General features: G+C 37.6%; 1 protein-coding gene across 2 annotated transcripts in view; it reads left to right on the top strand.

Annotated features, from left to right (window-relative positions):
* Positions 1-343: 343 nt before the first annotated feature.
* The window catches only part of triqk (triple QxxK/R motif containing), a 134,508-nt gene continuing 110,849 nt past the window's right edge, over positions 344-24,002 (top strand). The window contains exons 1-2 of one of the 2 annotated variants that reach the window (XM_039737100.1): positions 344-515; positions 16,383-16,444. The gene's annotated coding sequence lies outside the window, so the exon portion shown is untranslated. Of the gene's footprint in view, positions 516-546; positions 624-16,382; positions 16,445-24,002 lie in introns of those variants that run through there. The other variant, XM_039737101.1, reaches the window with a different exon arrangement.

The raw sequence follows: 24,002 nt of genomic DNA on the forward strand, positions 1-24,002 counted from the left end.
GAAACGTCACTGAACATATCAGTAAGCAAAATCAAAAAGGCGAGTATATATGTGCAATACAAAAACAATACCTGTACGTCGACTTTAATTGCACAAAACAAAAACTGTCTCTACAAAATACTGTGTTCATTTTACCTGAACTTTTAAACATTTTATATTAGGAATGTGCAAAAAATAGTCGGCGTAAGTAAAAGTATAAGTATTTAGCTTCTGCGCGTTTCTGATCCAATTAAACGACTACAGGTCAGAAAAGCACATTTCGAATGCAGTCATCTACCAATCACAAAAGCTGAGTGACGTGTTTCGTCACCCAATCGTCTAAGAAGACTTGGGGCACTTAACCAATAGCTGAAGTCTATGGGCTAGCCGAACTTATAAATACTCCTTCTGTAGGACTTAATGCTAACCGCCCACTATAGAGGCAGAGAATGCCAATTGGATAAAAATGGCAAAGGGGCGGTTTGTTTGAGACCGGAATTTCTGTTTCAAGTGGAGGAAAACGAAATTGTATACAGGTAAATACTAATGCCCTTTCAGTTTAGTCATATGCAGTTTTTAGCATGTTTTCTAGATTGTATTTGCTAATGTGTTAGGTTACGCTTTGGACGTTTACAGTTTTGCAAGTATGTTTCAGAAAAAGATTAACTTTTTTGTATTTTTAATAACTAAGAACGGTAGATTAATAATCTATCTCTGATTTAGCATGATTGGTTAGGGTTAAATCGTGGCGAAACATAATCGTGAGCAGTTGTGGTGCGTCACTAAACATTGACAGTAATTGCGCATGTGCGTATGATTTGGTGCGTTTATTGACACGGTGGCATGGGGCGGATCGTGTACTTTTAGTTGTGTGTACAAAGTAGAGTACTGTACTGAACTTTTCGTCGGTTCTGTTTCCGAATTGTTTATTTAAAATAATACATACAAAAACGATTTATTAATCTGTCAGATTATCTTCGTTTGAAACACATGGTATTGCAATTCTTTTACATGAAATTGGTTTCTTTTAGGATTGCACAATCATTTGTTATAAAATGAAATACATGTTGCCGAAATACCGTACATTAAAGTGAATGATACATTAGGGAATTTATATTATTTTAAAAGCAAAACAATTTTAAGAGCCTCGTTTAAAACATATATTAAAAAGCATGGCTTGACCATAATAATTTGTATCCGCTTGCACGAGGAAAGGCATTTCAGGGTTTAAAAAAAGTCAATATAACTGTCCCAGTTTAAAGCAAGTTTCTCTCATTGTTATATAACGACTAAACATCCTGTAATCTATTTTGTTTAATATCTCAACCCCCCAAAAAAAAATCACAACATAGCTATATCTTAACTATATTTACTCTTAAACCGGTAATCACTGTGCATACGGTAGTAAGGCGAAGCTGTTAACGTGTAATCTGGATTTATGTCAATTTAGCATTGTCCAAATCATATTAAGAAAAGACTTCAGATGTGATAACTAAAGTGTACAAATCATATGTTTAAATTAAACATACATTGTTTAAAAATCAAGCTAAGATACATTTTCCATTTCACAGTAATAGGAAATGTTAAGTTAAAATTAAACATAATATTTAATCTAACTAGTATCTCAAAGCAAAAGACCATTGCTTTTTTATTTTGTTAATCCATTATTAATATAAACATTTAATCAAATTTTGTGGTTAAAGGTAGACACACCCTATTTTAGCAAATTTAGGTATAAATAGAACAAACCTAGGGCAGTATAGTAAGGCATTGCAAATGCATATCTGATTTAGAATAACTAGTACCAAAGCGTTCAGACATGAAATGTGCGAACTAGAAATAGATTAATCTCAAAGATTACCTAAATTTTGAGCTAATATTCATGACCTTTGAGTTAAAAGCTGACAGCACCATTCTACATTTGAGTTTCCAGTTTTCTATATTTAAAGACAAGTTGTTGGCACACATCCAATAATTTACTCATAGAAGCAATTGAAGATAGTCTGTGGAATATTATTACTTTGACAACTAAATGTCATCTGCGTGTGAGTAAATGTTATTGTTTTATCTGCTAAATGTAGCATAGAGGGAAGAAACAGTAATAGTGCCAGCATAAAGTCTGAAGGGACACCATGTCAAACTTCAGAGCACAATGCAGTGCTACCGCCAGTCATCTATGATACGTATTAGCTAAATTACATTACGAAAATATTTAATAGGCTAATGAATTTCTCTGTCAAAAGCTATAACTGAGTCTTCTTATAGCAGTTTGTATATCAAAAGAGAATAAAATGCCATTGACAAAATAAGTTAAAGCAGTTCCTGTGCTGTGACCAGAGTGAAATTATAAATATTTCAAAAAGCCAGTAGTGTTATGGCAGAACTAATGGTGCAAGGCTATTAGTGTGCAAGACTTTGGTAGGAAATGGAATAAGTGAAAATTGGTTTATAATTAATATTTTCATAAAAAATGTATAAGATTTTTAATTTATTGTACTATTGGTGAACTTCATTTTGCTTTTAACTAGAAACAAACTATATCTAGATATCTTTTGTAGTTAGAGTGACAGCTAATCTGTATTGTTTAGGAATGACATTAGAGTGCCTTACAATAGTTATGATTTTAATTGCTCTGCAGATGTCTGATCTTTCAGGCTTTGACTGATGTATTGATTGACAAGTACAAGAGCAAATCAAATTTAGTTAGGTGGTGATCTGAAAATGATACGTTTAGTGATTATTTAATTACTAGCTGTGTAAGTCTGTGCTGTAAAATGTTTGGGGTCCTAGAAACTGTTGAAATTGTCAGAAAAAAAAAATTGAAATGTAGACTACTTTCGGCATCTCTTTCCTAGGAGGTTTTGTTTTGCAGATGTGCTTGCATCGCTTGTGCATTAGTGGTTAAGCTTTTGTCTTTCTTCGGAGGTTTCATTTTGCAGACGTGCTCGCCTTGCTTGTGTATTAGCGATAGGAGGAAAAGTAAAAGGGATACTCTTGTGCCGATGTGCTTGCCGCACTTCTGCATTAGTGGCTAAGCAAGTGACTTTTTCTTTGGAGGTTTCATTTTACTGACATGCTGGCCTCGCTTGTGTATTAGTGGCTAAGTGAGTTTCTGTTTCCTCAGAGGTGGAGCCCTTATCCCGACTCCACCTCTCACTTCCGGACCAGACAGACAGACAGATAGACAAACACACACATACATGCAGACGTTTACATATAAAATATTAACACTGACAAAATGGGAGTGGCTCTAGAGCAGACTGCATACCCAAAGTAAAGTCCAGTAACAGACTAGGAGGAGTACTTTACTACATAAGTCAAGAACAAAAAAATGTAAAATACATGGGTCTGGAAACCAAAAATAGGCTCTGTCCATCTGCACCCTTCTGGGCTAAATGCCCAACTGTAGAGTTTAAGCTGTTCTTCCTACCTACTAGGCTTACTCCCCTTTATATACTGCCCTTTTCTTCCTCCTCACCAGGTAACCTGTTACCTCAGCTTCCCTCCCAACTCTAAGCTCCTGTGAGTGAAGAGTTAGAGGCAATGATACATTAAGTCTACTGAAAATCAAAGAATATTTCTGGTACCATTATACCTTCCAGGAAGCACTTCCAGTTTGCCTCTCATACTACAGAGCCTCCTGCAAAAACTTCATTATATATATATATATATATATATATATATATATATATATATATATAATGTCCTGATGTCTGCGTTCTAAGGCTGCAGGTATATTAAACACTATTGACGTTTTACCGGAGTGCTCTGTGATTGAGGGCGGACAGTAAACTTTGTTAAAATCATATTGAAAAATACCAGTCATCAGTTGTATTTTCAGTCGTTTTGGTGTGTTTACTGTTCTGTTACCAAAAAATTCTTCAATGGAGCTCATCAACAAAGAAACATGGATAGTAAGATTTAGTAAAATATCAATAATAATAATACATTGCTCGACACCCAGTAACACTTTACAAAGACATTTAAAAGACTGCTCGTTAAAATTAATGTAGCAATCCATTGTCATGCAGTAAGTGACAGCTTGCTCTTAAATGTTTACACAGGTGGTTTTTCCTGGGAATAAAAAAGGAGAAAAAAATCGACGGGAAAGGTTTTGCTGTTGAACTCAAATTTCACCTCCGTCATGTGAGTCATTAAAACTATTGGAATGAAAACGCATGTCTCATCCACTGGTCGGTACGCTCATTTCCATGGCTGCTACAGAGCCGTAAAATGTGTGCCCTCTGACTGCTAATTACAAAATGAACACCGGCAAGAGAAATTTGATTTTAAAAGGTCGTAGGTATAGTTTTCTATATAATCTTCTCCACTATGTGTCTGCATCCTATCCCCTACAGGGAACACTCATTTCCAGGGCTAGAGCAGATCCATGGGCTCGTGTGCACCCTGTCTGCTACTTTCAAAATGAACCCTGGATAACTAATATTATCCGAAATTCATGGTAAAAGATTGATGAACGTTTTCTACATCACTTTCAAGTCTACTGTGTCCCATTGTCCTCTCCACTCAAAGGGACACTCTCTTCTACATCTGAGGTTTTGTCTCAGAGTTGTGAGCCCCAACTGATGCTTGCAGAATGAACATTAGACAGCTAAAATTGTTATTGGATTGGCTGTTTTTTTCATTATATATTAATATTCATTTATTTATTTATTCAGCCTCTGTTAAAAAAAAGAAGCACATTTTCCCTTAGAGGACAAATAAAGTTCTATCCATCTGAAATATGAGACTTGGAAAATTTAATATTTGTCAAATGAAGTACGAAATATCCAATCATACACATTTGTAAAAGTCAATTAAAGTGTCCGACAAACAGCAACTGAGATATTAGAACATTTTATTGAATCTGTTCTGATAATTATAGTCTTTTTATTTAAAATAATGATTATAATTACCAGAAAACGTAGCCATTTTAACGTCAGCATAAAATCAGGCCAGTAATATCTTTATGAAATAATATCAGCAGTTGTATAAATTCAAGCCAGTGCTATCGGTGTACACTCTGGAACTTCCTTACAAGTATCCTTTGTCTCCTAAACTCAACAAATAACTTTCATATTCCTCCTGTTGCTCTGCTTGTCTTTTTTGACAATAGTAAAGGTCATCCCCTTGAAAAAATTATATTCACGCAGCAATTAATAATATGGTTATAATATACAGTAAAACACTTCGAACAAACCTGCAAAATGTACATTTTCTTTGTTTAAGTTGACTTCTTCAGTGGATCTAACACACAATGGGGCACTACAAATCACACACAAATATCTTTTAGTATTGTTTTAAATAGTCTTGAAAATTGTTAGTATCTGTCCTCTATCCATGTCACCCATTTACAAAAGAAATTTACAGGCTTGGGCCAGAAGACAAAAAATGAGACGGAAAGAAATGCCAGTCTAGTGCTTGCCACACTGACACTCGCTCGTACTACTACAATTTAAAAGTGCCACCCAACCTGATGCCAACTCTTTCAGATGGGTAGTGAAACCCGGAAAATGTATTATTGGACACAGGAAAAAAATTAAGACTTATTCTGACAGTGACCAAGTTGGGGATTGTTGATCTGTGAAGTGGCATTAAAAATCCAAAAAAAAAAAAATCTGATTACAAAATACAGTATATCAGGAAACCTCAAAAGGTATATAATGATTAATTTATGAAAACTCCATAGAATACTTTCTAATATGTTTTTCCTTCAACAGTCATGCTAATCTCAGAATTTGTGTGTTTTATTACCTATATTTTGTGCACATATTGAAGCCGTTTTATGGAAAACACAAGCACACGAGTAAATAATTGTCAGCGGTTACAATTTAAATGTATATTTGCAGTATATACTGTATCCTGAAATGCCAAATTAGAAATGAGGAAATGATGAAGAGTTATTTTTTACTTAATATACTTTAAACAAACTGAAAAAAAATTTCTAATCAGTTTGACTTTGTTGGTACCCTAGAGTGGCACATATCTTGGAAGAAGTCCTATCAGGTTTATTTTGATTTTAAAAAACCTATAATAATAATAATATTAATAAAAATAATATCTTACATTTATATAGCATTTTTCTGGCTACTCACAGTGATTTTCGTAGACATACAGTACTTAAAAAAAGACAGTGTAAGCGCCTGATTATCTATATATATAATTCACTAAGGCAAGACAACCATGAAAAGCACGTCGGAAGGGGCGTGGATTCACTAAGCCGACAAGTGAGACACCTATGGCGCACACAGGAAGGAGCCACGTCCACCAACTCCAAGACCATTGGATACGACGACAACTTCGCAGGGCCACGCCCACCAACTCGGACGCGACGACACAGAAAAATGCCATCATTTATGTTCGTCTGTCGTAGAGGCCACATGCAGTGCAGGTCAGGTTAATGTCATGTACCTCCGAGCTACGTTGACTGTTCATAGACGCATGTTTCTCGCGGAGGTGAATCGCCATATGCAGCGTGTGAAACAGTTTGCGAGGGGTATCCCATGGGATCCTTAAAACAATCCTTTAAAACTGAGGTTAAAGCACAATGAAGGAATCAGTCTTTAAAAACCAATAAGCCCTGTGCCTCTGTTTCATTACCGTCTCACCTGCTTCACCAATGCAGGCCCTGCAACAGTCGAGATGCTCTGTCAGCAGCTGACCTTCTCTGTGCCTGACCGGTTCACACAGAGGCAGCGCAAGAAAAAGCCGCGCCAGAGACAGAAAGGGGCACACACACAGGCAACTGGTGGGCGGCTCTCCGTGAGTTTCTCTTGCGAGCGGACACATAACCAGGCGGTGTGTATGCTTTGAGAACGAGGCTGGACGCGGCTTGCGACCGGGCACATGAGCTGGCAGTGTGTATGCTTCGAGTGCGAGGGTGGACGCGACAGGACCATCTAGGAAAAATCATGTCGCGGATGTGATTCGCTGTATGCAGTGTGTAAAACAGTTTGTTTGTCGCAGATGTGAATTGCTGTATGCGGCGTGTAGAACAGTTTGCGAGGGGTGTCCCTGCGTCTTTCTAGAAGTGTTCATCCATCAATAAATAATTATGCGGCGTTTGTTATGCCGCGGGTTCACTATTGTGTTGTATTTTACTCTCTCCAGAGTTCCATCTTTTCATTCACTTACTGTTGTATTCTCACACTAACCTGTTTTAGACAACCGTGTCTTTCCAGAAGTGTTTACCATTCAATAAATAATTATGCATGAGATTGAGCATGTGTCTAGGCGTGGGTAAGCCATTGAACCCCATTCGGGCTGCAAACCGTGGAATTGCCACTAAGTGCGACTCATACGCTCCCACTGTTTTCGTCCCTACCCTTTGTACACACCCCCCTCCCACACGTTGACTGTTAATAGAGGCATGTTTCTCGCGGAGGTGAATTGCCATATGAAGCATGTAAAACTGTTTGCGAGGGGTATCCCATGGGATCATTAAAACATTCCTTTACAACTGAGGTTAAAACACAATGAAGTGAGCAGTCTTTAAAAAAAGAGTTTTCAGTTTCGACGCACGACCGCGTGCAGCATAGCAAAGTGTTGTACACGGTACATACAGCAATTCACATCCGCGACAAACATGCGTCTTCTTAGATGCTCCTGCACTTTGTACACAACCCCCTCCCACCTCGCTACGCTGCACGGACGATTGTGTGTTGGTTTGTTCCGTGCATTGTTACAATGTTGCTTTTCTTGCTGATTTATTACATTACCGATTTTGCAAATGTTAAATTTTCTCCCTGTGCTTAAAAATGATTAAAAAACCGGCCTGATTATGCGGCGTATGGTACGCTGCGCGTTGGCTAGTATTTTTTAATTAGTGGATGAGTGGATGAGTAAGGACATAGTAGACAAAAAAAGTGATATAGAAGACTTCCTTTAATCTCTTTAAATAAACTGTGGACAGTTTTGTGATTCCAGTATTAATTTACAAGCAGAAGACAGGGGGCACACATTTCTACAGCACAGACCAAGCTGTGGAAATAAGTGTCTCCTCTGCTAGAAGGGATTAAGAGACACACTCGATATGAAAGTGCTATAAAAGACTGTCTGTGCACAGTTTCTTTAATAAGCCTATCAATTTTAACTGCCTGGTGTTATTTTAAAAGTTTTTTAAATACATTTGTTGAGCTTTAATCTCCCATGAAAAACAGTGCACAGAACTCCTATGTGTTTTATAGGATAATTGCACCTGCTGTGAAAATGAGATTCCTCTCCAATGTACAGGGATGAAAAGGTGGTTGTGATAGGAAATGTATTTATTTATTTATATAGAACTATATTTCATTCCAATAGTTTTAATGACTCGCATGGCGGAGGTGAAATTTAAGTTCAACAACAAAGCCTTTCCCGTGGATTTTTTTTTCTTTTTTATCCCCAGGAAAAAACACCTGTGTAAATGTTTAAGAGCAAAATATCACTTATAGCATAATGGATTGCTACATTTATTTTAACAAGCTGTCTTTTAAATGTCTTTTATAAAGTGTTACTGGGTGCCAAGCAATGTATTATTATTACTGATATTTTACTAAATGTTACTATCCACGTTTCTTTGTTGATGAGCCCCGTTGAAGAATTTTTTGGTAAAAGAACAGTAAACACGCCAAAACGACTGAAAATACAACTGAAAACTGGTATTTTTTGATATTATTTTAACAAAGTTTACAGTCTGCCCTCAATCACAGAGCACCCCAGTAAAACATCAATAGCATTTAATATATCTGCAGCCTTAGAACGCAGACATCAGGACATCGCTGCGCATGCTTGTTTACTAACAGATATGACAGCATTTTGCACAGAGCATGCGTTAAAACAAATTAAGATCAGCGATTTTCAACGGTTCGCATGTTTGCCGTAAGATTTTTTAAAGCAAACTAAACTTCTTTGAAGAAGTATGGCACAAAATTAGTCTACGACGCAGATTCTATACCATTTTATATGATTTTTATATTATTATTTTAAGAATATACATACATTATATGTGGACTATAAAGCAATGCATGTATAATTTTGTGCATTTTAACTAGTTGACATCTCTCAACTTATTGAAAATTTGTATATAATCAATTTATATGAACCTTTACTTCAATAATAAACACATTGTTTGTATTGCATGCGCACCTTGCTGTGTAATTATTTCAATGAACTCATGGTATTGTCGAGCACATAGTGCCCCTATTCATACCCTACTAAGCAGCGGCTGAATTTGATCACGCGTTTCACATGTATAATAATAATAATAATATTGTTATTATTATTAATTCCTTACGTTTTTATAGTGCCTTTCTTACTACTCAAAGCAATTTGTAAAAATAAATAGAATAACAGAAAGTAAGCCCCTCCTGGACACAATCCAGTGATCATTTAACTGCGAGTCAGCAGTCTTACTCCTACCACCACCTCTTCCTGTTAGATACGCGGATTATAATTTTGAGCACTACTTTTTTTTATTTTATGCGGTCATAAATAAATTATATCAAAAATGCTTTTTAAAAAGCCAATTTGAAGCAAAGACGGTAAGTAATAACTATCTTCTTTTGTAAGTCAATCAAAAATGCTTAAGCCTAAAAAAAAGATTGTCCTGTCAAAATAAGACTTTTTCACCTTGTTGACGTGAATCATCTTTAAATTAAAAGCTGCGCCAATAAGAAAGAATAGAAATCACCGGACGGCTTTCTAACTTTGACGAACTAAAGTTTTATTGGGTGAAAAAAATGATCGCCCGTGACCGATACACTTAATCAGTAGTGTGTGCGACCTACGATTTGTGAATTTGAGTGTGTGTGTTGTGTGCGTGTGTGTGGTTTTCTCAGTTTTACAATAAAAACAGACATCAGTTATTTGTGAAGCAGGAATATTCTGATCATTCTGATCCCTGATCACTGATAAACATTCAGAAGAAACCGCGCTATTCCAGTGTTTTCCTCCATAACATCCTTTCAGCAAACAGATCAGTTCCTTGCTGAAACAGATCGCCCTTTAATGAAATGCTGCCAATATGGAATAACAGAAATCACCGGGCGGCTTTCAGTCAATGATAAGCCAGTGTCTTTTGAGGTGAAAAAATGTGAGGTACTGCGGTTGCTTTGGTGCTTCCTGGTAACTCAGCTGTTGAGAAGAATCTGTTTTATGGGGTGAAAAAATAATCGCCCTTGACAGATACGTTTAATCAGTAGTATGTGCGACCCACGATTTGTGAGTTTGAGTATGTGTGTGAGCGTGTACGTGCTTGTGTGTGGTTTTGTTAGTTTTACTATAAAACCAGTTAAACATCAGTTATTTGTGAAGTGGGAATATTCAGGTCATTTTGGTCCCTGATCAACATTTAAAGAAACAGAGCAACTCCAGTGTTTTCCTCCATAACATCCTTTCAGCAAATGGGACCAAGTTCCTTGCTGAAGCAGATCGCCCTTTAATGAAATGCTGCCAATACGGAATAACAGATATCACCGGGCGGCTTTCAGTCAATGATAAACCAGTGTCTCATGAGGTGAAAAAATGGGAAGTACTGCGGTTGCGATCAATGCTTTCTGGTAACTCGGCTTTGAAGAAGAATCTGTCGTGGGAGGGACGAGAGGGAGTGAGTGAGGTGGGTACATGAGCCGGGACGGAGCGGGGCGAAGAGGCGGGTATCTGTGCGAGTGTTTTAAATAATGAAAGGAAAAAAAGTGCTTTGAAATCGAGGACCCCCCCACTCGGAGGGCTTACGAAACAAAATGCGACAGACAAGCATATGCTACTTGTATAAAATGTGCACAATAATTACAACAGTGTTGAAGCAATGATGAAGCGAAAGGGAGGTGCTAAACATGGGTGGCTGCGTTGTGCCTGCCCATAAATCCCAACTAATGTATATATCTGAACGGATCTATCTGAACCAATATATATATCTGAACGGATTTGTCTGAACCGATGTATATATCTAAACCAATCTATTTAAACCAATATATATATCTCTCAACCAATGTATATATTTGAATGGGCGTGTTCAAACCAATGCATAGATCTGAACGGATGTATCTCAACCAATGTGTATATATAGCAGAACGGATCTATGCAAACCAATTTACAGTATATACTGTATATCTCAACCAATGTATATTGTGATAATAATATGCCAAAGACATCATAAAGGTTTGGGGCAGCCACCCATATATTGTTTTTCCCAGTTGCAAAAGGGTTTGTTGTATCATAAATATCAAGTGCATTTCACAAAGTCCAAACTAGAACTGGCTATAGTAGCCCAAGATGGAGGCTTTAAAGGCCTGGAGAGGAACTGATGTCATCAAAATGGCCGGCTTTGGAAGCGATGTCAGCAAAGGGGCCGGCTTTGGAAGCGACGTCCGCAAAAGGGCCGGCTTCGGAAGTGACATCTTCTGAGGCGCCAGAACCTTGCAGGATTTCCCAGGAAAGATCTGTAGGGAACTGAGAAAGACCGCGCATTCCGCCGCCCCCAGTCAGATGTTTCATTACATATACATATAGTGGTGTGAAAAACTATTTGCCCCCTTCCTGATTTCTTATTCTTTTGCATGTTTGTCACACAAAATGTTTCTGATCATCAAACACATTTAACCATTAGTCAAATATAACACAAGTAAACACAAAATGCAGTTTTTAAATGATGGTTTTTATTATTTAGGGAGAAAAAAAATCCAAAACTAAAAAAAATAACCTAACTGTGGTGTATCACACCTGAGTTCAATTTCCGTAGCCACCCCCAGGCCTGATTACTGCCACACCTGTTTCAATCAAGAAATCACTTAAATAGGAGCTGCCTGACACAGAGAAGTAGACCAAAAGCACCTCAAAAGCTAGACATTTGCCAAGATACAAAGAAATTCAGGAACAAATGAGAACAGAAGTAATTGAGATCTATCAGTCTGGTAAAGGTTATAAAGCCATTTCTAAAGCTTTTGGACTCCAGCGAACCACAGTGAGAGCCATTATCCACAAATGGCAAAAACATGGAACAGTGGTGAACCTTCCCAGGAGTGGCCGGCCGACCAAAATTACCCCAAGAGCGCAGAGACTCATCCGAGAGGTCACTAAAGACCCCAGGACAACGTCTAAAGAACTGCAGGCCTCATTTGCCTCAATTAAGGTCCGTGTTCACGACTCCACCATAAGAAAGAGACTGGGCAAAAACGGCCTGCATGGTAGATTTCCAAGACGCAAACCACTGTTAAGCAAAAAACATTAGGGCTCGTCTCGATTTTGCTAAGAAACATATCAATGATTGCCAAGACTTTTGGGAAAATACCTTGTGGACTGATGAGACAAAAGTTGAACTTTTTGGAAGGCAAATGTCTCGTTACATCTGGCGTAAAAGGAACACAGCATTTCAGAAAAAGAACATCATACCAACAGTAAAATATTGTGGTGGTAGTGTGATGATCTGGGGTTGTTTTGCTGCTTCAGGACCTGGAAGGCTTGCTGTGATAGATGGAACCATGAATTCTACTGTCTACCAAAAAATCCTGAAGGAGAATGTCCGGCCATCTGTTCGTCAACTCAAGTTGAAGCGATCTTGGGTGCTGCAACAGGACAATGACCCAAAACACACCAGCAAATCCACCTCTGAATGGCTGAAGAAAAACAAAATGAAGACTTTGGAGTGGCCTAGTCAAAGTCCTCACCTGAATCCAATTGAGATGCTATGGCATGACCTTAAAAAGGCGGTTCATGCTAGAAAACCCTCAAATAAAGCTGAATTGCAACAATTCTGCAAAGATGAGTGGGCCAAAATTCCTCCAGAGCGCTGTAAAAGACTCATTGCAAGTTATCGCAAACGCTTGATTGCAGTTATTGCTGCTAAGGGTGGCCCAACCAGTTATTAGGTTCAGGGGCAATTACTTTTTCACACAGTGCCATGTAGGTTTGGATTTTTTCTCCCTAAATAATAAAAATCATCATTTAAAAACTGCATTTTGTGTTTACTTGTGTCTATTTAACTAATGGTTAAATGTGTTTGATGATCAGAAACATTTTGTGTGACAAACATGCAAAAGAATAAGAAATCAGGAAGGGGGCAAATAGTTTTTCACACCACTGTATGTATGTATATATATATATATATACACACACACACACACACAGTGCATCCGGAAAGTATTCACAGCGCATCAGTTTTTGCACATTTTGTGATGTTACAGCCTTATTTCAAAATGTATTAAATTAATTTGTTTCCTCAGAATTCTACACACAAAACCCCATAATGACAATGTGAAAACAGTTTATTTTATGTTTTTGCAAAAATAAACTGAGAAATCACATGTACATAAGTATTCATAGCCTTTGCTCAATACTTTGCACCTTTGGCAGCAATTACAGCCTCAACTCTTTTTGAATATGATGCCACAAGCTTGGCACACCTATCCTTGGCCAGTTTCGCCCATTCCTCTTTGCAGCACCTCTCAAGCTCCATTAGGTTGGATGGGAAGCGTCTATGCCCAGCCATTTTAAGATCTCTCCAGAGATGTTCGATCGGATTCAAGTCTGGGCTCTGGCTGGGCCACTCAATGACATTCACAGAGTTGTCCTGAAGCCACTCCTTTGACATCTTGGCTGTGTGCTTAGGGTCGTTGTCCTGCTGAAAGATGAACCGTCGCCCTGTCTGAGGTCAAGAGCGCTCTGGAGCAGGTTTTCATCCAGGATGTCTCTGTACATTGCTGCAGTCATCTTTCCCTTTATCCGGACTAGTCTCCCAGTTCCTGCCGCTGAAAAACATCCCAACAGCATGATGCTGCCACCACCATGCTTCACTGTAGGGATGGTATTGGCCTGGTGATGAGTGGTGCCTGGTTTCCTCCAAACGTGACGCATGGCATTCACACCAGAGTTCAATCTTTGTCTCATCAAACCAGAGAATTTTGTTTCTCATGGTCTGAGAGTGTCCTTCAGGTGCCTTTTGGCAAACTCCAGGCGGGCTGCCATGTGTCTTTTACTAAGGAGTGGCTTCTGTCTGGCCACTCTACTATACAGGCCTGATTGGTGGATTGCTGCAGAGATGGTTGTCCTTCTGGAAGGTTCTCCTTTCTCCACAGAGGACCGCTGGAGCTCTGACAGAGGTTCTTGGTCACCTCCCAGACTAAGGCCCTTCTCCCCCGATCACTCAGTTTAGATGGCCAGCCAGCTCTAGTAAGAGTCCTGGTGGTTTCGAACTTCTTCCACTTACGAATTATGGAGGCCACTGTGCTCATTGGGACCTTCAAAGCAGCAGAAATATTTCTGTAACCTTCCCCAGATTTGTGCCTCGAGACAATCCTGTCTCAGAGGTTTTCAGACAGTTCCTTTGATTTCATGCTTGGTTTGTGCTCTGACATGAACTGTCAACTGTGCGACCTTATATAGACAGGTGTGTGCCTTTCCAAATCATGTCCAATCAACTGAAATTACCACAGGTGGACTCCAATTAAGCTGCAGAAACATCTCAAGGATGATCAGGGGAAACTCTTATACTTATTCCTGAAAAAAATTGTTTTCGAAAAATAAAAAAAATACTACCATCTTCAAAGCAATTTATAGTTTTGTTTCAAATGCAAGTTAAAATTTAATGTTCTGTGTACACTTCTTCTTTCGGCTGCTCCAGTTAGGGGTTGCCACAGCGGATCATCTTTTTTCATATCTTCCTGTCCTCTGCATCTTGCTCTGTTACACCCATCACCTGCATGGCCTCTCTCTCCCCACATCCATAAACCTTCTCATAGGCCAATTTCTTTTCATCATGCCTGGCAACTCTGTCCTTAGCATCCTTTTCCCAATATAGCCAGCATCTCTCCTCTGCACATGTCCAAACTAACTCAGTCTCACCTCTCTGACTGTCTTGAAACCATTCAACCTGAGCTGATCCACGAATGTACTCATTCCTAATCCTATCCATCCTTGTCACACCCAGTGCAAATCTTAGCATCTTTAAATCTGCCACCCCCAGCTCTTTCTCTTGTTTTTTGATCAGTGCCTCAGTCCTCAGCCCAAATAATATAGTCTGGTCTCAGTACCATTTTGTAGACCTTCCCTTTCACTCTTGCTGATATTAGTCTGTCACAAATTACTTCTGACACTCTTCTCCACCTATTCAGCCCTGTCGGCACTCTCTTTTTTCACCTCTCTACCACCACCCCATTACTTTGTACTGTTGATCCCAAGTGTTTAAGATACTCCTTACTTGAATCAAATAAAACATATTGCAGCATATTATGAATTGTAAGTGGATGATGCACTGCATTAACCAAAAACACTGATATTTCACCAATTGAGCTCATTCATTGGCATTTAGTGGATTAAGTTGGTTTAAAGTGACAAATTAATTGCTGATATTTAAAATCTTCTAATGAATTGATAGTGCGCTTCTGAAAAGATGGGCTTCACAGATTGTTTCATTTTACACTATCAGTTGTTTTAGTACTAGAAAAACAAAGAAAACACAGAAATATGTCTTGTTGTACATACTGTAAATTTTGTTAGGAATTCCACATAGAAAGAATCCCTTTTTAAATATATTGAAGAAAAATGTTATTCAGGTAAAAAGAACATTTCAAAAATCCTTTTTTAAAATAAATGAACCACAACGTGAAAAACACGCAGTAAGGTAAAGGTGAGGGATGTTTAAACACGTACACAAACCTATAAAACCAGTACAAGGTAATCTAAAGGTAAGTGTCAGAAAGGGATTAAGGAAATGGTTGACAGCCAAGTACTAATACAGTAGATAGTGTAGAAAATGGTTAGCGGTTATCATTTGCTTTACATCCTATACTTGGCCCACTTAATCTAATTCAGAGTTGTGTGAAATGGAATACTATTCAGATAGCATCTGCGCGCAAGACAAGATTCATCCCTGGCAGGACACTAGTCCATTGCAGGGTACTTTCATGCACATTCATTAATTAAGAGCTGCCACATAACCTAATGCAGTGTTGTTGAGATATAGGAGTAAAACTCAAAAAATTAGAGACAAGTGCAGGATTAGGGAAAATACATTAACTCTACATTGACAGTAATCGGCCAAAGATTTTGAATTGAGTCTTCTGAAGATGTGAGCTGTTTCAAAGTAGCACCCAGTTAATTAGAAAATGCTTAGGCAGAATATACTGTTGATTTTACATTTACTTAGTTGTTTAAGTAATATAGTTTTTAATAATAATTGTTATTACACATTTAAAATTAATCTATTATAATTAATCTTCAATTTTTTAATTTATAAAGTTATGTTTTGTCTCTATGTTCGTTTTCAGGCACAGTCATTGGACTTGAGCAGCTAAGCATTTCACTACATATTGTACTCTATGTACTTTGCATGTGACAGATAAAATACTTTTGTAATATCAAATCAAGTTGTAAGTATAATGTATTTGTAACATCTGTGTTTATTTATATTTTTCATTTATCTGTAACAGGTCAGGTTATACTTTGAACCTGGATGCTGAAGTGAAATATCTACAGGTAGTGAGACGACTAAGTGAGTACTTAATTTCAAGTTGAGTTCATTATGAGACTTGATTATTGTACAAGTGTAAATTGTTAATGTGTATAGTCTTCTGGTCTTATGAATAAAATGTGTTACATATGAGTAAATTAAAGGGATTATGTCATAAGGTGGTCTGGCTGGCAAAAGTGTCTTAATGACATTGAGGGCTGGCAAGAGTTGTGTTTTTTTTTTTTTTTTAAATAAAGCCTCCTTTAATCCTTGGTGGTGTGTTACAATCCATGTAACATAGCAGAATGTTAGAAGACCTCCATGCAACTAGAAGGAACAAGTGTGAACATATTGAACCATGCTGACCCTTAAACAGATTGGGAACAATTGAGGTTACATAAGATGCACAGCACTTTAATGGCAACTGAAGGCTTAGGTTGTGTTGAGACACAAGGACCTGCTAGAGGGAATTCTAGCCTAATGTCATTTAGTAAAGTAGATATTCAAAGTTACAGGTGAAAGGAAATATTGTGAGGAGCAGCTTTGCAATCACTCTTTTACTACTGAATTGGGAAATCCTGTTTATTCAGAAGAAACTAACACTGATGTGCTTGCGTTGTTCTTTATGCAAAGCTGATTTTTATATTTCTAAGATCTCTAGCTGAAGAGGTGCTTTCAATCGACAGTGTACTCCTGTCCATCTGTAACAAAGGAGAATGGTCATTAAAATTGCAGGAATATTTAATTTAAGAGGCCGAAGCTCTCCCACCACTCTCTTTAATTCTTTATCAGTCTTAACAGGAACATATGCACCAGGAAGTCCTATATATATAAGTTGCACTTTAAACAGCTTAAGCAACACTGGAATTAAAATATTATATATAATATTTTAATTCCAGTGTTGCTTAAGCTGTTTAAAGTGCAACTTTGCTTTCTGTAAATTTTTTTTAAAACATTTGAAGTTTAAACGGAATGTTTCAGCAGTCTCGTTCATATCTGAAATGGATTGACTTTTGCGTTTCAATTGCAAATCAAAACAATTTATGAGAGATATCATCACACAAAAAATGCACATAGGCTATTTCTTGCTGTCATATAAAAAATTCAGCTGTCCATTCAAAAGGTCTGGTAAAATAAAGCAAAATTGGTTGGCCCATTTATTGTCAGTTCAGTTTTATTTTGGGTGGGAAATAAGCTTAGCTAGTGTACACATATTTACATAGGTTTATGTGTTTGGTTTTATGTAGCTTTCAGAAGGACCATGGTACACATTAATGTGCTCTGTGGGCCAGATGTCGCTCCCGGGCAGCCTTTTAAAAATCACTGCACTAAATGCTTTAAAATTCATTCCAGGTGTTTGTTTCCAACACACATTTTATAATATTAATTAGCATACTGTAAATTCACAAAATTAGATGACTCTGAACTCATGTGACAAATAACACATAATAGATTTTACTTTATTTAACAAAAATATTATGGCAGTACTTCTGCAATAGTGTTATGCTGTCCATTTTGCAGGAATAATGAGACTGTAAGTTAAAGCCACTCCCTGAGTATATTTTTATTTCCAACCTCTTTGTGCCACCATGCTCTGTTGATTGTTTATTCATTATACAACCCTAAGCCACAAGTTTACATACTATCTGAAAATTTTAGAACATTACAATGTTGTTTTTAGTGTTGTAACACTAGTAGTTATTTTAAAATTGAGAAAGAGAAGAAGGTGGGTATTTCTGTATTATTGTATATGGAATTTGCTCAGCCATTAACTACCTTTGTAAAAATGTAGACAATTGAAAGACCACAAGCTCTCAATTATGATGAATGTGATTTGCTTTCATCCTGCACAGGTAGCTGTGCCCTTCCGTTTAACATGAAACTCTTGATCGTTGCTTTTAAAACTGCCTACTGAGAAACCACTGTTTTGATTTGGGTTATTGCTTTTTAATTATATACCAGATTGGCCGATTTGTTCTCAAGCTCAGTACCAATCAAATCATATACTTATTCCTGGTGGTTTCTTCTGTTTTGGGTTTCAGCTTTCACTGATGGGTTGTTATGTGCACTGAGACTTTTTAGTGTGTCACTGAGGGGTGAAAGGTTGTTAAAAAAATTGAGCACAGTCAGATCAAATGGACAATTGTTCTGCTTTCATGGTTTGTTAATGTCTTTAAAAATGAATTGATGAAGTTTGCAAACATAAAAATGGCATTTAAAACATAAAGATCAACAATAACCCTAGGACCTTTACTGTGTAGGAGGTTTCTAAAGCATTTAAAAGACTCTTAGGTTTTTATTGAACAGAACAATGTTTAGCCATTATAAATGACAAGCAGATCTGGTGCTCTTCTAGTGTTCAATAAGCGCTTAGAGCACATTAAAGCCTGCTGTATACTTTGTGTGCATTAACCCTCTAGAGTATTTGATTTTTGTTGTAATTTTTTCTTTTTAATTTGATATTTTTTATTTTATCTGAAGTATCCACTTACTGTTGCCCACTTAATAAAAGCATGTCTATCAATGTAATCAAAGAACCTAAAATGACAAACAGTAGGTAAAATATATTCAGTTGTACTGAACATCTAGGGATGTTATGATTTACAAATTCCACATTCCTCTTCATAGTTAATTTTTTTAATCAAGATGGAAACAGTCAAATACCTTTTATAGTGAAAAAATATTCATTTACACCTTGCATTTTAAACCTCAAATAAACAATCTCTAATCTGTTTTCTTTTATAGCTGTCTTAAAAAAAGAAATGATTTATGAAAAATAAACTATTTTCCTCATATAAAACAGAGCAGCAAATTTAGCTTAATCTGTACTCAGAAAACAGTATATACACAAAAATTAATAAAAAAAATCTGAATCATACATTTTGTATGCTTTATTCAAAGAATAAGCAAATCAGGATTTAATGGGTAGGGGTGTCAATTTGATTTAAGGCATGGGGTACATTTGATAATATGAGTACTAAGTGGACTATTTTAAAGTGATTCAGACTCCAAAAATATTGTTTATGCATTTACCTTAGCATCGAGTAAAATACCTCTGTCATTTTCACATATAGAAATCTTGCATTTAATAGAATTAATTGTTTTTGTACAAATTTCTTGGTGATATTTCACTTCAAAGATCGTTAAATGGATAGGAATTGGTACAGACTACAGGCTGCAGATATTGATTAAATTCAAAAGATTGAGTGAGTTACAGTATATACAGTTATATGTTGAACAAAATGCAGATGGCAATGCATCATACCATGGAGTCGCATACTAAAAGATTGCAAATTATAGTGGCTGCAAAGGGCAAAATTCAAGCAAAATAATCAAACCTCGATTTACCACATTTGAAAAAAGTGAAGTGGATTGATCAGTAACACAAAATTGGAAAAATCAGAGAAACACATTTTAGTCAACTTTGTGTTCCTGCAGAATTTCCAACTTGCCAAATTAGTAGCTTGAACGTTTGTATAGGTGCCATTAAAAGCATTATATAAGTCTGGGTGCAGCATTTGTAAGTCAGTTCAGGCTTATGACAGGGCTCCTGTAAACTTGCCTCAACAAAGAGGAAAGTAATAATATGGGACTCGTTTATTAAAACAACTGACACACCAGCTTGTTCTAGTAACACGGAGTCACATACAGGCTCCTGAGAAGAGCTGGGGTGAATCCAATTATCATTGTCCATGTTGGAAAACATAACATGTATAACTATAGTCTGCTTCTTCCAGACAAATTTTAAATAGCTAGGTGCTAAGCCGAGGAGCAGAACTGACAAAAAGATCTCTGAAATTCTTCCAAAGTGAACTCCAAACAAGCTTGAAGAGATCAGCAGGTTCTATATGTGTTTTACATTTTGGTATGGTGTGGCCACAGGGGCATGAATGTATTTCAAAGGAAAAAGTGTAGGGTAGCTGAAGACTTTTTAAAGTAGGTAACAGACGTTTAAGGGCTGCCAAGGTTAAACATTCGTGTAAGAAAACAAATAGTAATAATAAAAAATACAAATAGTATCTGAACCTGTACTAAAGTTTTAAACTTGGCTAAGTCCAAGAAATGGAAATTAGTGTAATATAAATGGATACACAGTATTTAGAATATGTTGATATTTAAAAGGACAGGCAAAATTAAAAAGATGGGGAGTGACCATTTATAAAACAAAATATCTGAAACCCTCTACATTTGTCAAAGTACTGCAGAAGTATATGGCAACACAGCCGCTCCTGCTTGCTATTCGTTCCCTATATGACTGCAGTGAGAGCTGTGTCTGAATACTTGGTGTTAAGTCGAATTCATTCACTGTTGGTGTTGGACTGCATCAAAGATGTGTCTTGTTTGCACTCATGTTTGTTGTTTTCATGGACAGGATATCAAGGCATAGCCAAGGATGTGAGGGTGTCCAGTTGGGATTGGCAAAGGTTAGTATTGTTGCTTTATGCAGATGATGTTGTTCTCTTTGTCTCATCTGATTGTGACCTTCAGCCTGCACTCAAAAGATTCGTTGCAAGGTGTCTGTAACTAGGATCAGCGCCTCCAAGTTCAATGTCATGGTTTCCTTTCAGAAAAGAGTGGATTTCTCTCTCCTGGCAAAGGTGGAACAGTTGCCCTTAGTGGAGGAGTTCAAGTATCTTGGGATTTTGTTCACAAGTGGTGGAAAAGGGAACTTGAGATTGACAAGCGGATTAAAGCAGTGACAGCAGTTCTACAGACGCTGTACTGGTCAGTGGTGGTGAAACTGGAGCAGAGTTTAAAGAGAAAACTAATCAATATACCGATACTCTCGTCCGTTATGGGAGATGGACATCTGAAGTGGAGCTTCATTAGCAGAGGTGTTTCCTCATTTCTTATTAGCCCGAGGTATCCCGTATTTACCCAACCCGAGGAGCTTCTGTTACAGTATATGCAAGCATATATAAACATGAGCAACAAGAAAGAGGCTCAGAAGAAAACGGAAAAGAAACCTAAAGCTACATCCAAGCTTAGACAGGCATCAAGTCCAAGTTCAAAGTATGGCCTTTCAGAGACTCACCTGGAACAGACAGGCTTTTGAAGGCACAAACTTCCCAGGACCCCGCTCTACTGCATAATCTCCAGTCGAGAGTGAAAATGGGAGTGAATATGCAAGTGATGCAGGTCACGGTAGCACATTGATTCCACAAGATCACTTGAAACTGGAAATGGCCTTCCAGTCCATGCTTTCATCGACTCCTCACGAGCTGGCAACATCGGCTGTAATAGGGCTTGGCACTTCACCTGCAGAGTACGAATGACAAAATCTCCTGTCCGAACCGAAGGTAATGATCACTACAATGGCCACGGCTACTGCTCGTGACATAAATGAGCTCAAGAAAGATATAATTAACGAAATAAATGGTATGCTCGAGACAAAAGAGAACCTGCAGCAGGATAATAAAGAGTTGTAGAAATGTGTATATAATCGTTTTGTGGCAGCCTTTAAAGGTATGCTGGAAAAAACTGAGGAACACATTCAGGAAAATGTGTCTAAGTTTGAGGAAAAACTGAGAGCACTTGGCGACCAGCTGGAAGACGTTAAGAAATCATTCATAACTCGACATTGATTCGATTTGAAACAGCTGAACATCTGCCATCCACCTCTAACGGAAAAGCAACAGCTGTGAATTCCAAATGCAAAAAACTTGGAGACATACTTGCTGCTCTGGAAGATGGATGCAGAAGGAATACTAGAATCGAAAGTCCACCTGAGAATCGTGAAAGTCCAAACCCAGAGAAATTTGTAACTGGAGAGGAATTTAAATCGGACACAGATAGCAGCAGCTTATTGCATACAACAGTCAAATACCTCTAAACCTTGGACTTTTGTGGTGCACTTCGAGAAATGACAATCTAAATTTAATGTAATGTCACTTCTCAGACAAAAACAAGAGATTATATTTGAAAATAACCATATTCGTATCTTCCCTGATTTCTCACCCTCAAAAGCTGCTGAATGAGCCGTATTTTACAACATTAACACTGGAATTACCAACGACTACGAAAAAACTCGTAAATCCGGCCCACCTTTGCACTTCTCAGTCAGCATCTTTTGTCTTATAAATGTGCCGATCAAGACAAGCAGCAAGCAGCCTACTATTCCATCCCCCCCCACCGCCGCAGAATGGCCAGAATCTCACTGTTCCAGCCTTCATTATCTGGGAGTGAAGTGCTGGAGTTTTAGAATGGAAATAGATTGTTATTTGGAACATAGACATTTCATCTGTGTTCCGTTTCTACAATATGTGTAAACACATCGTTAAAACAAACGTTTTTCATATTTTAGTAATAAATTACAAAATGTAGACAAAATAGACGCCTCACGCCTGGACAAACTTGTTAAGAAGGCAGGCTCTATTACAAGAGTAAAGTTGGACAGTTTAACATCTGTAGCAGAGCGACGGGCATTAAGCAAACTCCTGTCAATCATGAAGAATCCACTGCATCCACTGAACAGTGTCATCTCCGTGCAGAGGAGTAGCTTCAGTGACAGACTGAGGAGATCGTTCCTCCCCCACACTATGTGACTCTTTAATTCCACCCGGGGGAGTAAATGCCAACATTACTCAAAGTTATTGTCTGCTTTTACATGCATTTTTTTTTTTACTCTTTAATTTAATATTGTTTTTTGTATCAGTATACTGCTGCTGGATTATGTGAATTTCCCCATGGGATTAATAAAGTATCTATCTATTGATCGATCGATCGTTTAAAACCTGAAGTGCAAAGATCACAAACACTTTTACAAACTGTTCAAGGATGATGCAACCGTTTCTGTGACACAGCAGCAAGATTTGCTGACTTGTAATCAAGAGTCCCCCGGTTCAATCCTGACTGCCTTGTATATTTACCGTTTTGAGTAGTGAACTGCTCTTATTGTTAATATTATACAATAAACACATACATTTGATTTGCACCTGTAACAGCCGCTGTAAATGTATTGTACCTGAAAGAGTCACTTTTTTTTTTCTTTTTACTTTTATTCTCTGTCACAATCACAATACATACTGCAACCACAATCCCCAACAATACACCCCCCACCAAGGATCAGACGCTTTTACTTTTTATCTGAAGCTGGAAATAACTGTAGATGTGAATGGTGTTTTTAGACAATCGAACTGGAAATTCTCTGATCTGGATGGATGAAAGCTGACACACAAATGCTAACGAACCTACCTTACATGAATCTCATTGTCACTTGATTATTTTTATTCAGTTTTATTGAGTGTTCCTGCTTACGCTGAATTACTATGCACCTTATTGTCCATGATGTCAAAGCAGCAGTGACAAAAAAAACAGAGACAGAGGTATATGTGATATTTGGAATTATTCATTTTATGACCTGTATAGTACATTTCGGAAAACATTGTGGCATGGATGCAACGTTATTCATAGCCATTTGCGCTTGTAATCAGTGACCGCATTTTTTTTCCCCCCGATCTTGCCCAGGACCCAAGGACATGCAAAGGAAAGAATGTTCCTCTGTAAGGTGAGCCATGAACGCTCTTCTTTTCTCAGTGGACCCCTATGCATGCCTTGCACAGTACATGTGCGTTGATCGCTGCCAAGTCAAGCTCGTTAT

This window comes from Polypterus senegalus, chromosome 15 (genome assembly GCF_016835505.1).
Source record: "Polypterus senegalus isolate Bchr_013 chromosome 15, ASM1683550v1, whole genome shotgun sequence".
NCBI classification, from domain to species: domain Eukaryota; kingdom Metazoa; phylum Chordata; class Cladistia; order Polypteriformes; family Polypteridae; genus Polypterus; species Polypterus senegalus.